The sequence below is a fragment of the Panthera tigris genome, chromosome D2 (genome assembly GCF_018350195.1).
Source record: "Panthera tigris isolate Pti1 chromosome D2, P.tigris_Pti1_mat1.1, whole genome shotgun sequence".
In the NCBI taxonomy this organism is placed as follows: domain Eukaryota; kingdom Metazoa; phylum Chordata; class Mammalia; order Carnivora; family Felidae; genus Panthera; species Panthera tigris.
The window spans coordinates 47670859-47686247 of record NC_056670.1 but is presented as its reverse complement, the minus strand read 5'-3'; positions in this window follow the sequence as shown (position 1 = coordinate 47686247).

Here is a 15389-nt window from a genome sequence, read left to right as displayed (position 1 = left end):
GTTTCTAAAGAGCGTCCTCTGGTCCGTGGGATTGTGGCAAGGAGGAGCAGACCCGTTACCCTTGGGAGGCAAGCTCGATGAATGGGCAAGCTCAAAAAAATAGTTACACTGTTGACCAGTTTGTGCCACAGCAACTCCTCCAGCACTTGCTCTAGGTTCTGGGTAAGAAACACGTGTTCCTTCCACATCCCCTGGGAGTCACACGGCAAATGTGTGGGAATACAGCCGGTCCAGTCATCACTTTGGTGCCAGAATCGCATAGGTGTTGCAAACGAGCAGCCCTCTTCCTGCACGAAGCCAGGTCTCCTGTAAAACCAAGTGAGAAAAAAACAAAGAAATATGTTCCCATGAACCCTCGATGCCGGAAGCGGCAGAGCTGTTTAGCTGCCACCAAAGAAGAGCTTCAGGGTCCCAGGGTCCCCGGGGGAGAGTGAAGAACATTGGTAGACAGGGACGGCCCCCAGCTCCTACCGGGCCAGGTGTCCCAGGCAGGCCCCCGGTGCACAGAAGGAGCCCACGTGGAGAGGGGGCAGGGCTCCTGCATCCGTCACACGTGGAGGGGGACATGATGGGCACAGACACCCCCACAGTATAGGCATGGCGGTCTTCTGGGGAACCCCAAAACTTCTGCTCTGTTCTCAGAACCCAAGCCAGTAGAGTGGAATGGATGCCCAGGTCACAAGAAGCCAACCCTGAAGTGTGATATCAGAGTGTCAGATTTCAAATAAACTTCTGTAAACCCGAGGGCTAGAGCATTGCTTGGTATGGTCCCTACAGGGAGCTGCACATTGGGGGTTCCAGGTGACACGGTGTGCATACCGTCCTGTGACATCTGGGCTTCCTGGTGCCCGTCCTCAGTTAAGGGAGAGTCTGCAGGGCTCTGGAGCAAGAGGTTCGGACAGTTACGGTCCCGCCTCGCTCAGCAAAGTAAAGCTCTCACTCTTACTGCCGCCCAAAACCACAACAAAGCTGGGATGAGGTCGTTAAATAGGCTGCAGCCCGTGCCTCTGTCAGTAGACCAGACGAGAAAGTGGCACCTCGTGAGAGGCAGATGAATACCACATGTCGCCATTTGACTCTCGGCCGAGACACTCTCCACCCACGTCCTCATCCCCTGCTATCCCTGTGAAGATGGTATAATGGCCCTTATCCCTGACAGGGACAAAGACCAGAGGGACTGACCCTAGCCTGTCCTGTTCCCTTTCTCAGCAGAAAGTGGGGCAGACATTCCGTAGATGTGGAACAGGGCAACTGGCAGTAGAACAGCATTGGGCTGGGATCATTGGTTCTGCCGCTAACATGCTGATTGACCTTGGCCAGCCTTCCTCAGGTCGCTGGTCTCGGGTTCTCCCTGTACTGTGTGGGAATAACAGCTTTCTCTCAGGGTTGGTGCAATGACTCAACTGAGAAAAGTGGGGAAAATGATGTTCAGATTACACACCACCCACGTCCCACGTCCCCATCGCTGTGGGGGCCTCACACTGTGTGTGAGTGCTCTTCAAGGAGGCCCCAAAGTAAGGAAGCACTGAGGAAACACCACCAGCATATGTCTCAGCGGCAAGGCCACTCCAGAGTCCCATGCTTGAGCCTCGGAAGGGTGTAGCCACCATCCTCCGGCTTCGACAGAGAGCCACAGCGGACCCTCAATCATGAGGACCCATGCCCTGGGGACCATCCAAGATGTCCTCTCTGACTCCCATCAGTACTAAGCGTTGTTTTCCTTTTTTCTTTTTTCCATTTTTTAGTTTTTAAGATGTATTTATTGAGATATAATTCACACACCATGAAATTCACCAACTTAAAGTACACAATTAAATGGTTTTTGGTTTTTGTATAGTCATCATCAGATTCATCACAATCTAAGTTCCCAAAATTTTCATCATTTCCCCCCCCCCAAAAAACCTGGTACCCATTAGCAATTACCACCCCAGCCCCACCGAAAGCAACCACTAATCAATTTCTGTCTTTATAGATACTCCTATTCTGAACGTTTCATATAAATGGACTCATATAATATGTGAACTTTTTTACTTGCTTTGTTGACTTAACCTAATGTTTTCAGCGTTCCTCCATGTTGTAACATGTATCCTCATGTTACCCCTTTTTGTGGCTGAATACTATTCCATTATATGGATATGTCATACACACACTGTGTGTCACTGTTCATCTGTTGATGGACATCTAGGTTGTTTACACTCTGTGCCTATCATGAACAATGCTGCTATGAGCATTCATCTACAAGTTTTGAGGTGGATATATATTTTCATTTCTCTTAGATGTGTGTCTAGGGGCAGAATTGCTGGGTCAGTCACCCAACGTTTAACTTCTTGTGAAACTGCCAATCTGTTTTCCAAAGGTGCTGCACCATTTTACATTCCAACCGTGTATGAGGGTTCTGGTATCTCCACATCCTCACCAACATGTGTTACTGTTTGTCTTTTTTATTACAATCATCCATTCGTTATGGTTTTGATATGCATTTCCCTAATGACTCATGGTATTCAGCATCTTTTCATGTGATTATTGACCATTTTTGTACCTTCTCTGAGAAATGTCTATTCAAATGCTTTGCCTTTTTTAAACTGAGTTGTCTTTTAATTGTGAGTTGTAAAGGTTTCTTACCTATTCCAGATACTTGACCCTTATCAGATGTATGATTTGCAAATATTTTCTCCCTTTCTGTGGGTTGCCTTTTCACTCTCTCGGGGGTGTCCATGAAGCACAAAAGATTTAATTTGGGGGGAAGTCCAATTTACCTATTTCTTTTCTTTTGTTGCTTATTCCTTTGTGGTCAAATCTAAGGGGCCATTGCCTAACCAAAGGTCATGAAGATCTATTCCTATATTTTCTTCTAAGAGTTTTGTAGTTTGGGTTCTTAAACTTAGAAATATCAGCTTGGGAGTAATTTTGAGCATGTTGTGATGTGGAATCTAACTTAATTCTTTTACTTATGGATATCCAGTTGTCCCAGTACCGTTTGTCAAACTAAATTGTTAACGGCACCTTTGTTGAAAATTCATAGACCATATATTTCTGCACTTGTAACTCTATGCCATTGATCTGTGCATCTGCCTTTATATTGCCACAATTTTGACCACTGTAACTTTGTAGCAAGTGTGTTTTGAAACTAGGAAGTGTGAGACCACAATTCTGACCACTGTAACTTTGTAGTAAGTATACTTTGAAACTCAGAAGATTGAACCCCCCAACTTTGTTCTTTTTTAAGATGGTTTGCCGATTCAAAGTCCCTCATGTTTCCATATGAATTTTAGGATCAACTTGTCAACTTTTGCAAAAAAGCCAACTGGGGTTTTGATAGGGATTTCGTTGACTCTGTAGACCAATTTTGAGAGCATTTCTATCTTCGCAATGTTGTCTTTCCACCCAAGAATACATGGTATATTTAGATCATCTTCAGTTTCTTTCAATGTTACATGCAAGTTTTGCCTCTCTTTGTTAAAATTATTCCTAAATATTGTATTTTTTCATGCTTTTGTACACGGACTGGTTTTCCTTTTTTCTCCAGCTTTATTGAGGTACAATTGACAAAATTGTGTATATTTAAGTGTACAAAGTAATGATTTAATATGCATACACATTGTAAAATGACTTCCACAGTCAATTAACACATCTATCATCTTTTTAGGAATGTGTCCATTTCACCCAAGTTATCTACTTTGTTGGTGTAATATTTTTCATAATATTACATTATAGTCCCTTTCATTTCTGCAATTTGAGTCTTCTCCCTGTTTTTCTTGGTCCTTCTAACTATAGGACTGTCAATTTTGTTGATTTTTCATTATGGTTTTTATATTCTCTATTTCTTTTTTTTTTTTTTTTTTTTTTTTTAATGTTTATTTATTTTTGAGACAGAGAGAGACAGAGCATGAACAGGGGAGGGGCAGAGAGAGAGAGGGAGACACAGAACTGAAACAGGCTCCAGGCTCTGAGCTGTCGCCCAGAGCCCAACGCGGGGCTCGAACTCATGGACAGTGAGATCATGACCTGAGCCGAAGTCGGATGCTTAACCGACCGAGCCACCCAGGCGCCCCTATATTCTCTATTTCATGTATTTGTGCTCTAATCTTTCATTTTCTTTCCTCCTGCCTACTTTGCATTTGGTTTGCTCTTCTGGTTTCTTCAGGTAGAAGTTAGGTTGTAGATAGGAGATATTTCTTATTTTTCAATATATGCATTCACAGCTATACATCTGTCTCTGGGCACTGCTCTAGCTGCATCCATCCCATATGATTTAATATGTGGAGTTTTGTTTTGATTCATCTGAAGGTATTTTCTAGCTCCCTTTGACTTGTTCTTTGGACTCCTTGCCATTTAACAATATGTTATTTAATTTACACATATTCTTTTTTTTTTTAATTTTTTTTATGTTCATTCATTTCTGAGACAGAGCATGAACAGGGGAGGGGCAGAGAGAGAGGGAGACACAGAATCTGAAACAGGCTCCAGGCTCTGAGCTGTCAGCACAGAGACCGATGAGGGGCTCAAACCCACGGACCGCGAGATCATGACCTGAGCCGAAGTCGGTCGCTCAACCGACTGAGCCACCCAGGCGCCCCAGATTTACACATATTCTAATTCAACTCCACCGTGTTTGGAAAACACACTTGGCATGATTTCAATTTTTTTAGTTTTCCTTTGAACGTATTTATATCTGCCTTGAAGTCTTTGTCACCAAGTCCTACTTCCAGACCCCCTCAAACACTGTGTCTATTGCCTGGGTATCACACGTTCTTTCATTGTATATCTCAAGATTTTGTTCACAATTGGACATTTTCAATAATATACGATTACCTTGGATACTCGTTCTCCCCCTCCCCAGCCTGTCATCATTTTTCTACTGACTTGGCTGGACCAATTCTGTGAAGTTGGTCCGTTTCTCCCATTTGGCCTCTTATGTCTTGCTCAGATGTTTTTCCTTGTGTTTAATCTTTTTTTAAATTTTTTTTAACATTTATTTATTATTGAGAGACAGAGAGAGACAGAGCGTGAGCAGGGGAGGGGCAGAGAGAGAGGGAGACACAGAATCTGAAGCAAGTTCCAGGCTCTGAGCCAGCAGCACAGAGCCCAACGCGGGACTTGAACTCACAAATTGCAAGATCATGACCTGAGCCGAAGTCAGACATTTAACTGACTGAGCCACCCAGGCGCCCCTCCTTGTGTTTTGTATTTTAGCCTGTTTCTCTAGAAGCCTCCCCTGGGTGAGCATAAGCCCTTTATCAGTTGAAAGTTATGATTAAGTGCCTTTGACCAGTTAGATACTTACCCTTCACTGGTGTGTGTGTGTGTGTGTGTGTGTGTGTGTGTGTGAAACTTGGAGACTTCTATCACAGTTCTAGAAATTTACATTTTTCCCCACATTTAGCCAGGGACCAGTAGCTTGGATGTTGCCTCCCGTGTCACTCCTGAGAGAGTCCAAGTTTGGACACAGAAAGCTGTGTGCCAGGCTGTGTGCCTGACAGGCATATGGGTGACTTTATTTTTGAGCCTGGCTTTCTAGGAATTGCCCCTAGCCTAGTGTTTGGTCAGAAATTGTGCTTAATGAAGCCTCTTGTGCCAGTGAGGCATCTACCTTTTGCTGATGGAGCTGTGTGTGAATTGGGGAATGATTTCAAGTCTGCCCTGCCTCCAGTTGATGGCGTCTGAGTAGCTGCAGCCCAACAACAGCACACAGCCCTTCTGAGCCCTTCATCCACACTGTCTGCTTTCTCCCCAGGGTAGAACATCTGTAGCACTGTGCAGGAGCCAGAGATGGGGACAGAAATCTGCTTCCCCTGAGTGACACCCCTGTTCTACAAGCAGGTACTGAGACGGAGATACCCTCTGTGTTCTCAGCTTGCCTCTCCCAGTGTGGAGCCTCCATCCTGGGAGCGAGTGGGGTGCGGCAGTTGAGGCCCCAGATTCTCTGCCCGCTGCTCCTGGAGCAGAGCGTTTCCTGCAGGAGTGAGGGCTTCCTGGAAGAAGGGGAGCTTCGGTCATCTTGGCATGGGCCTCTTCAGAATAGAACAGAACTTCTGCAACACAGGGCTGTGAGGATGAGAAATACCAGCATTTTGCACCTTTGGAGACAAACTGTAACCTAGATGGGGAGCTAGAGGGAGAGGGAGCCCCTGTGTCATTGGCCACACCTGCCCAGAGTGGAGCACCAGCTCCACGAGATAGAGCTAAGAGGGGATGAGGGAGTGAGTCATGGTTCCAATGCCATAGACCCTCCCCATTCTCACCAAGATTTAGTGGATACTCTTAAATGAATGTTTCTCCAGTTGCCCTATGCCTTTAAGACAATTTCCAGAGATTTTAAATAATTGATATTTATAATTTTCTCCAGTTAAATAGCTGTTTTGTTGGAGAGAGTTCCCCTGAGCTCTTTAAACTGCCAGTCCAGAAGTTTATATCTTAATTTTTTTTTTGCCATGACCTTGTTGAAATTGATTGCATGGATGAAAACATTGACCATCAAGTGCACCAGACCTGAGCATGAGCCCTAGATCTGCTTTTCACCAGCTACGTGGCCAGAGTTCATAAAACCCCCTTGAGCCCCCACTTCCCCATTTGTAAAGAGGGGATAATAATAGAACCTACTTCCAAGACTTGACTGGTAGTTGGCAGAGATTCAGTAAACATCAGCCCCCTGGCCCCCTTTGAATAGTCCTTTCCTGGAACATGGGAGCCTAAAGCTGCTCTGGTATCCTCTGCTCCCTCTGTGGGGCTGTCAGTCCCACCTAATCCTTTTTTTTTTTTTTAAGTTTATTTATTTTTAGGAGAGAGAGAGAGAGACAGAGCATGAGTGGGAAAGGGGCAGAGAGAGAAGGAGACACAGAATCCAAAGCAGGCTCCAGGCTCTGAGCTATCAGCACAGAGTCTGACGCAGGGCTCCAACCCGGGAGCCACAAGATCATGACCTGAGCTGAAGTCGGAAGCTTTTACCAACTGAGCCACCCAGGCGCCCCCTTTTTTTTTTTTTTTTTTTTTTTTCCCACCTACTCCTTTCAGCTCAGTCTGGAGCCATCCCTTGCAGTGGTATGTTTATCCTAGGAACAAATTTGAGCCTCTTTTCCTTGGATTCTACGCAGTCCCACTCTTCACTAATCTCTCAGAGGAAACATACTCATTAGTAAGTCCAAATGGGAAAACTCCCTGCCTCATCCCCTGCCTGCACAAAATGTCAAGCCTTCTCTGTAAACTGCTCAGTCATCGAGCCTGCATCTTCCCCCTCGAAGCTCTGGGCTCAGCCAGAGTCTAGACAGTTGCTGGCCTGCTGGTGAAGAGTCAGTTGTTTGACCACCCGGAGACTGAAGGAAATGTAAGGCTCTTGGAAGACACAGAGGGACTGTCCCCATTGGCTGGAAAGGGGCTGCTTCCACGGGATCTGCCGGGCTGGCTATCTTATCATTGTTCTGAGAAGAAGGAAGGACAGATAAGTCAAGACCTTTGTGCAGAAGAGAAGGGGAATTTAAAGAAGCCAAGTGTCATTTAAGTGAAACTTGTTACTTCCAGTTTCACATTATGACCAGGGTGAAAACAGCTTCATAAAAAGAAGCTTCCAGGAGACCAAGAGTATATTCCCATGGGGCTCTGCTGAGATTTGGGGCCTGAGGGAATTAGGTCATCTCCAAAAAGTCCTGCCATCTGCATAAGGGAGAAGTGCACAGCTGTATGCATTAACCGGGAGCATTTGCCCAGACTTCAGAGCAGGCCCAAGGGAAATCCAATTCTGAGTCTAAAGATAGGCTGTGCGATGTTTTGTGCAGCGTGAGTTTCTGGGAAATTTGCATAATCTCTTAGGACAATGATCTGGGACAGAGGGGAGCATTAGAACCAGAGAAGTATACTGGGAATATACTGGGGCAGCTGCAACAGCCCCTCCAATGGACTGGTTACCACCTAATTGATACTGAAAGCCTCTGTGAGTCTCGAATCAAATTTCCCCTTAAAGAGAAGGTCACAAGTAAAGTGGATGGGCAATGATTGTGGTGATTCATTTGTCCCTAAACAGCCGCTTCTGTCTGAGGCCGTGAAGGGTTCTGATCGTGATGAGGGTGTGATAGCTCACTATCATTTCATTTTCCAGTTCCCAGGAAACTCGCTGAGATATTCCTAGGCCTCAGGTCTTGGGTTCCTCTTTCCAGAGTGGAACAGGTTCCTTTCTTGGAAACCAGCAGCACCAATATAAACTTAGGACATAGGTTACTAGTGATCAAAGTCAATTTAACCCAACAAATATTCATTAAGCACCTACTGGTGAACCATGCAAAGTGCCGGGCTGAAGGGGTGAGTCAGGCATGCTGTCTGATCTCATAGGATGGACCGTGAGCATGGCTGACAAGAGGCAGATATAAACGCTGCAATGAAATTGCAAAAAATATGCGGTGAGACACGAATTCAAAAGGAAATCTATGAAGGTAGATTTGTGTTGAGCTTCAGAAGTAGGACTAGAATATTATCAGGCACGTAATTGTCCATCCTGGGACAAGGGAAGCATGGCCAAGGCCATCAGAGTCCGAAGACTGCAGATGAATTTTCCATCCGTGACAAAGGAGACTTCTGTGCAGCAGAAAGAGCGTAAGGCAAAGAGCAGTATCACCAACAATGACAGTAACAACTGACGGAATTGAGACCTGAGTGTGTGCCAGGCTTCAGTGCTTTGCAGAAGGTGAGGAGGCAAGGGACAGGGAGGGATCAAGAGAGCCAGAGACTGGAGAGAACTGGCTGAGGTGCAACACGGCAGAAGGCCAGCTCCCCACTTTGGTGGTGACTGGGTTTACCTCATTTTTCACCCTTGTGCTCACATGCCCGGGCATGGTTTCTATCCCGAGCACAAAGTGCCCTCACCTCAACAGAGTGAGTCTATTCTGCCGCTGCCTTGATGAACTATCCCCACAGTTAGATTCCCTGCAGGTGGTACCAGCTTCCATTCAGAATCGATTTGCCACCTGCTTGGGTGGAAACCTTGGTGACAGTTACTGTGTCACCCAAGCAAAGTCATGGAGTTTATTTGGTTATTAATGTGATTGTTGGCACATCCTATGCAGGTACAACTATAGATAGGAACGAAGCATGTGTATTATCCATGATCCTATGTCATTAAAAAATAATATTCTTGAAAAAAGAAAAGGAAAGAGGGAGGGAAAGGGAAAAGGAAAGGAAAGGGTCAGATGGGCTCTCTACCCTGTCCCCACACCTGATCGGCATTGGCCTACTCACACTGGAGGGGTGGGGGCACCTTTTGGACTTCCCTCATTGGCTGATGGGCCAGAGCAGAGCCTGGGTGCTATGTCCAGCTCTCCTGCATGGCCTGCCTCCAAGCCCATGACAAAAATCCCAGCCTCAGCAGAGTGTCCCCCACCCCATGCAAGAAGGAATAATTAAGTCAATGTCACCTTGACACCCAGGGACAAGGTTTAAACACCTGGTCTACCCCTCCAGTTTCTTTCTTGGGGCCCAGATCTCTCGCTGCTCCTCCTTGCTGCACTCCAGTCCCTGGAGGCTCTAAAGGAGGTTAGCAGGCAGAGACCAGCCAGTACAGCTGGCTTCCCAAGGCTTCTCGCTTCTCACTCCCCTGAGCCCGGAGTTGGCTGGCAAGTGGGTGAGGGAGTGGGGAGCTTTCTGGCCTCAGGTCCCCTTGGAGCTCTTCATTTCTCCAAAGGCATTTTCAGTTCCCATTTTTCTGGCTTGGGTGGCTCCATTTCTCTAGCTAGGGTTCCTTCACAGTTAGCCAGAGCCTCCCACCCACCCACCCCTTACATGGCGCTTCACAGAGGAAACTGCTCTCCTGAGCTTCTCTCCAGACTGTTTCCCTTCTTCTCTCCCTTCAAACCCTGCTCACTTATCACAAGGCAGCAACTTCCCCCACCCCCTCCTCAGCCCCCCTCTTGTGATAGACCCGGGATTAGAGCAGGCATCGCTGGGCTTCTTCCCAGGGGCACTGTTGATCGCTTGCTTGCTGGTAAAGCCTGAATGTTCATGGTCAATCTATCTTCTTCCTCTTGGCCAGCCATGTTTTTTTTACCCAGCCAGGCACAGAGGGTCCATCCTGTATAGCAACGCTCAAACCCTAATTCTGGCCAGTGAGAACTGAGAGAGATGGTCCAGTACCTTCTGGGAAAGGTTTCCTTGCTACGAAAATGAGCTGCACTGGACCATACCTGTTTTCTTCTTCCATCGAATGTAGTCATGTCTGCCAGGAAATGTAAGAACTATTTTCAAATACCAGGTGAAATTAAACCGACCAATATGCTGAAGGTGACAGAGTACGGAAGTAGAAAGAACTTTGGTCCTTGGAGATGTCTTTCAGACCTTGACTTAACCTTGGAACCACCCATTCTTGGGCTATCTTACTATATGAGATAATAAAATCCACTTTGTTTGGGTTTTTTATGCCTCACAGCTGAAAGCATCTCAAGCCAGAGTATGGTTTTTCTCTCCCCTTTGCCAGGTTTGCTGGGGAGAAAAGGTCTGATATCACCCCAAACTCTATCTTTACCCATGGACCAAATCCACGCCCTCTGCCTGCTGTTGTAAATAAAGTTTTATTGGAACTCAGCCATACCATTCATTTCAGATTGCCTACGGCTTGATTTGTGGCAGGAGGAATGGTATGGTCAACAAATATGAAAATAGTTACTATCTGGCCCTTTACCGAAAATGCCAACTTCTAATTTAGATCCATTAGATAGAGAAGCAAAGTTCCTCAAAACTTGCCACGGATTATATAGGTACATTAAAACATGAAATCCTTGGAAAAGAAGGCACTGTTAATCCCGAAGAGTCTTGGAATGCCTAGCTTCTGCCACAGATACAAGTCCACAGAGTCTGTCCTGAGAAGGACAAGATGGGGTACAAAGTGTTGATCAATCTCACAGCTTGTGTTGGTTAATTTTATGTGTCCACTTAGCTAAGCCACGGCATCCTGTTACATGGTCAAATACCAGTCTAAAAGTTGCTGTGAAGTTTTTTGTTTGTTTGTTTTGTTTTGAGTAAAGCAGATTACCTTCCTGGAAAACATGATGGGCCTCGCGCAGTCAGTTGGCCTTTCAGAAAAGACTGAGGCTTCCCAAGGAAGAAGAAATTTTGCCTCAAGACTGTAACAGAGAACCCCTGGGTGAGGTTTCGGCGTGCTGGCCTGAAGATATTAGACTCAAGACTGCAATATCAACTCTCATCTGAGTCTCCAGCTTGCTGGCCTACCCCAAAGATTTTGCACTGATCATTCTAATTCTGTCCCAGCTGTAAGGTCCACATCTTATTTATTTTGTTGAGAGGAAGTTTCCAAAGCGAAAAGTCAGAGATGATTCCCAAATGGACACAAGAGTCAAGATGTTTATTATTATATGGCACAATCCTGCCTCCAACACACAGATCCTGAGTTCACAGTTACAAAGACTGGGAAGAAACCTTGGGTAACCCGACCCCTGTCATACCAAGAACTAAATAGAGGTGTCTCTGAGGGCAGGTTCAGAGGTGAGGTCAACCCAGCTGAAACATCTTTTTAAACACAAGGTTCACAGGTCAAGTCCGGCCAGCTTGCCACTTCTCCGTTGAGGATGTCTTACATTCCTTGGGAAACTGCACGCTTGTAAGAAGAGGTAGCGGGGCTGTACTTCCCTCCAGGACACAGCAGGAGCCACAGTCTCCAGCCGGGGAGTCTCCCCAGAGTGCCCTGAGGATGATCTGCTTTGAAATACAAAGCCCAGGAACTGGACAAATGGCCCTTGTCTAGGCAAATGCTCTGTGCTCTCTCAAGGTTCCTTTCTTTTCCATGTCGAAAGTCTCCACTTCCGTTGGCTGTTTAACATCCTGGCTTGAGGGAAGGTTCTAATCGTTGATTAGCTTGCCCCCTTGAGTCTCAGTATCTGTCTATTCATAGGAATTCTGGCTCTCAGGCAACACCAGACTCTTTGTAGAGGGAAATCCTTACTTAAGAAATTATACTTTGCAAAACTGTCCTTCTGTAAATCCTCCTGCCCTTGTACTGTTTCATGCCATGTCCAGCAAACAGTCTTGCCATTTGTTAAATGAGTCAAAATTTTGAACAGCATAAAGTCATTTATTAAAATTCTAGTTCCATTGAAAATGCAACTTATTCAGGCATCTGGCATTGCCATAGTTATTTCCATCTTATTTCTGAGATATTAGCAACTCATGGCCATTACGGAGTCCACTCATAATAACTGAGCTTCTGGCAGCCCCACATTGTCAGCATCCCCCAGATCCCCCAGGAGCATAGCCCAAGTAGAAGGTGGCAAAGTGTATGAAGTGTGGGTGCATGGGGGGGGGGCGGTCACATAGATCTACAGGAGGCTCAAGAAGACAGGGAAAGCCTAAGGAAATGGAAAGCTGTGCCTTCTAAATTTTTTTTTTTTTTACATTTATTTATTTTTTAGAGACAGAGCACTGGTCAGGGAGGGATAGAGACAGAGGGAGACAGAATCTGAACCAGGCTCCAGGCTCTGAGCTGTCAGCACAGAGCCCGATGCGGGGCTCGAACTCACAAACCGTGAGATCATGATCTGAGCTGAAGTCAGACGCTTAACTGACTGAGCCACCCAGGCGCCCCGAAAGATGTGCCTTCTAAAGAAGTACATCTTCTTATCTGTACTGTTGGATGAGCCAAAATCATATATATGTATATATATCCAATGTCAGGAACCTAGGGAGGAGAAGGTGAAGGGAAAGACCTTTAACTCATTACAAACCAGACTTATTTATGCTCTCTGACTATGGATGTTCATGCCACCCTTGTCTTCACATATGTCTTTTTTTTTTTTAAGATTTTTTAAAAATTTATTTATTCATTTTGAGAGAGAGAGCGTGCGTGTGTTCAAGCAGGGGAGGGGCAGAGAGAGAGAATCCCAAGCATTCTCCATACTGTCAGCACAGAGCCCGATGCAGTGTTGGATCTCACAATTGTGAGATCATGCCCTGAGCCGAGATCAAGAGTTGGACATCTAACGGACAGAGCCACCCAGGTGCCCCCTCTTTGGAGCAGACCTAGGGATGGTGACATCTTTTTCTCAAGACCCAGTAGAAAAAGGGCTTGAGCTAAGTAGATATTTTTCCCCAAAAGGAAGTTTCAGCAGCAATTTTTAGCTATCACCTTTAAAAAAATTTTTTTAATCTTTATTTATTTTTGAGAGAGAGACAGAGTGCTAGCAGGGGAGGAACAGAGAGAGAGGGAGACACAGAATCTGAAACACGCTCCAGGCTCCGAGCCGTCAGCACAGAGCCCCACGCGAGGCTCGAACTCACAAACCGTGAGATCATGACCTGAGCAGAAGTCAGCCGCCCAACCAACTGAGCAACCCAGGCACCCCTAGCTATCACCTTTTAAAGCAAGCTCTCTCCGGGGTTCCTTGGTGGCTCAGTCAGTTGAGCGGCTGACTTTGGCCCAAGTCGTGATCTCGCAGTTCACGAGTTGGAGCCTCAAGTCAGGCTCTTTGTTGATAGCTCAGAGCCTGAGGCCTGCTTCGGACTCTATGTCTGTCTCTCTCTGCCCCTCCATGGCTTGTGCTCTGTCTCTCTCTCAAAAAATAAAAACACTTTTTAAAAATTTAAAGTAAGCTCTCTCCATCCCAGGAAACCCTGTGCCTAAGCACTTATTAGTTCTGCAACATCGGATACAAAGTTTCTCCAAAGCATAACCATAACGGACAAACAATACGTAGTATATAAAGTGCATGCATGTGTGTGTACATGTATATGTATGTATGTGTCTGTGTAAGAAGGCAATTATGTGGCACACATTATGCAAAGTTATGTCCATTTGGAGAATAAATTCTCATTTTCAGCCTGCCTCCAGCATGGGTTAAAGAGTTCCATATATTAACCTGAAGTTGTTACTGATATGCTAACAAATGGAGTTAATGAAAACCATTTCACATAGGAAGGAAGGGTAGATGGTATGCAGATTGAGAAATCATCTGAAAACTGATGGCAAGTCCTTCTATGTGTTAAGATCATGCAATGGATGACCTCCCTGCTCAAGGATTCCATCAGACCAAGTGGTGCAAGGAGCATTCTGTAAGTGGCCTCTTCCTGCTGGTGGGTTTAATAAAATGGAGCCCATTAAAGGCAAAGAAAAGTTGCTTGGTTTAAACTGGATCTTACAGATCTCAAACAAGTGCAATCATCCAATTGTTTCCTAAAGAATATACATTTGAAATCGTGAAGACTTTGAAAAAGTGCCTTTAAAAATCACTTGTTCTGAATCTTATGTCAGGGAGAGTGAAGGGGGGGAAAAGTCATACGAAGTCATCCCTAAAAGGCCTTAGATAGTTAACTAGCAATTTTAATGCAAACTCACCTTTACTGTTTTAAGGGAATGGCCTTGAAAGTGATCCTCATTATTTTTTTTTTTTTCAACATTTATTTTTTATTTTTGGGACAGAGAGAGACAGAGCATGAACGGGGGAGGCACAGAGAGAGAGGGAGACACAGAATCGGAAACAGGCTCCAGGCTCTGAGCCATCAGCCCAGAGCCCGACGCGGGGCTCGAACTCACGGACCGTGAGATCGTGACCTGGCTGAAGTCGGACGCTTAACCGACTGCGCCACCCAGGCGCCCCAGTGATCCTCATTATTAATAGCATTTATGTCCAATTACATAAGCCTATATTTCAAGACTCAGAGAAATCTAAATTGCATCTCGACAACATGTGATTATGCCCAGGCATTTTCACAACTTGCCTCTCAAAGCACCAGAGGGAAGAAGGCAATTCCTCACTCTTCCTTGCCTTAGCTGATGCAATAAGTCACATGTGTTTTATCAGACTCGGGCTCCTGTACACTTACCCCCTCGAAAATCAAACACAAATTCGTTCTTTGTGGCTCTTTCTTGACTAAAAATGTTGGATCCATTTGTGTTTGTTTCCCTGTGGCCTTTTACGGATCTTACAAGTTAGTTTGTACTGTTCACAAAATAATGACTTCTCCAAAGACTTTCTGATGCAGGAACACTATAAAACGTGAAATTGCCCCAGGTGAACAGGATAATGCCCTGGTCCTTAATGGACTTTCAAAGACCCCCTTTCCTGGGGCCATGTGCTAGGGTAAGAAGCCTTGCAGAAACTTCTGTGTGGCCTCAGCTCCCCTGAGGCCCAATCTTCCAACAGAGTAGATGTGGCTTTACCCCCACTCCTTGGTGGCACAAACACAGTGTCCCAGACCCAGATTCTTTATTCACTTTACTCACCATGTCCCCTTGGATGGGCAATTGAGCTTCCTTGAATCTGTTTTCTAATCTGAATCTGGCAGAAAAGGGGAAAAAATCATATGCCAGATATTGATTAAACACTACCACATTCCAGAGTCAGTATCTTAGAAAACAGAATCAGTCTTCCTCCCTCAAGGAGCTCATGGTAAAGAAATGAAAC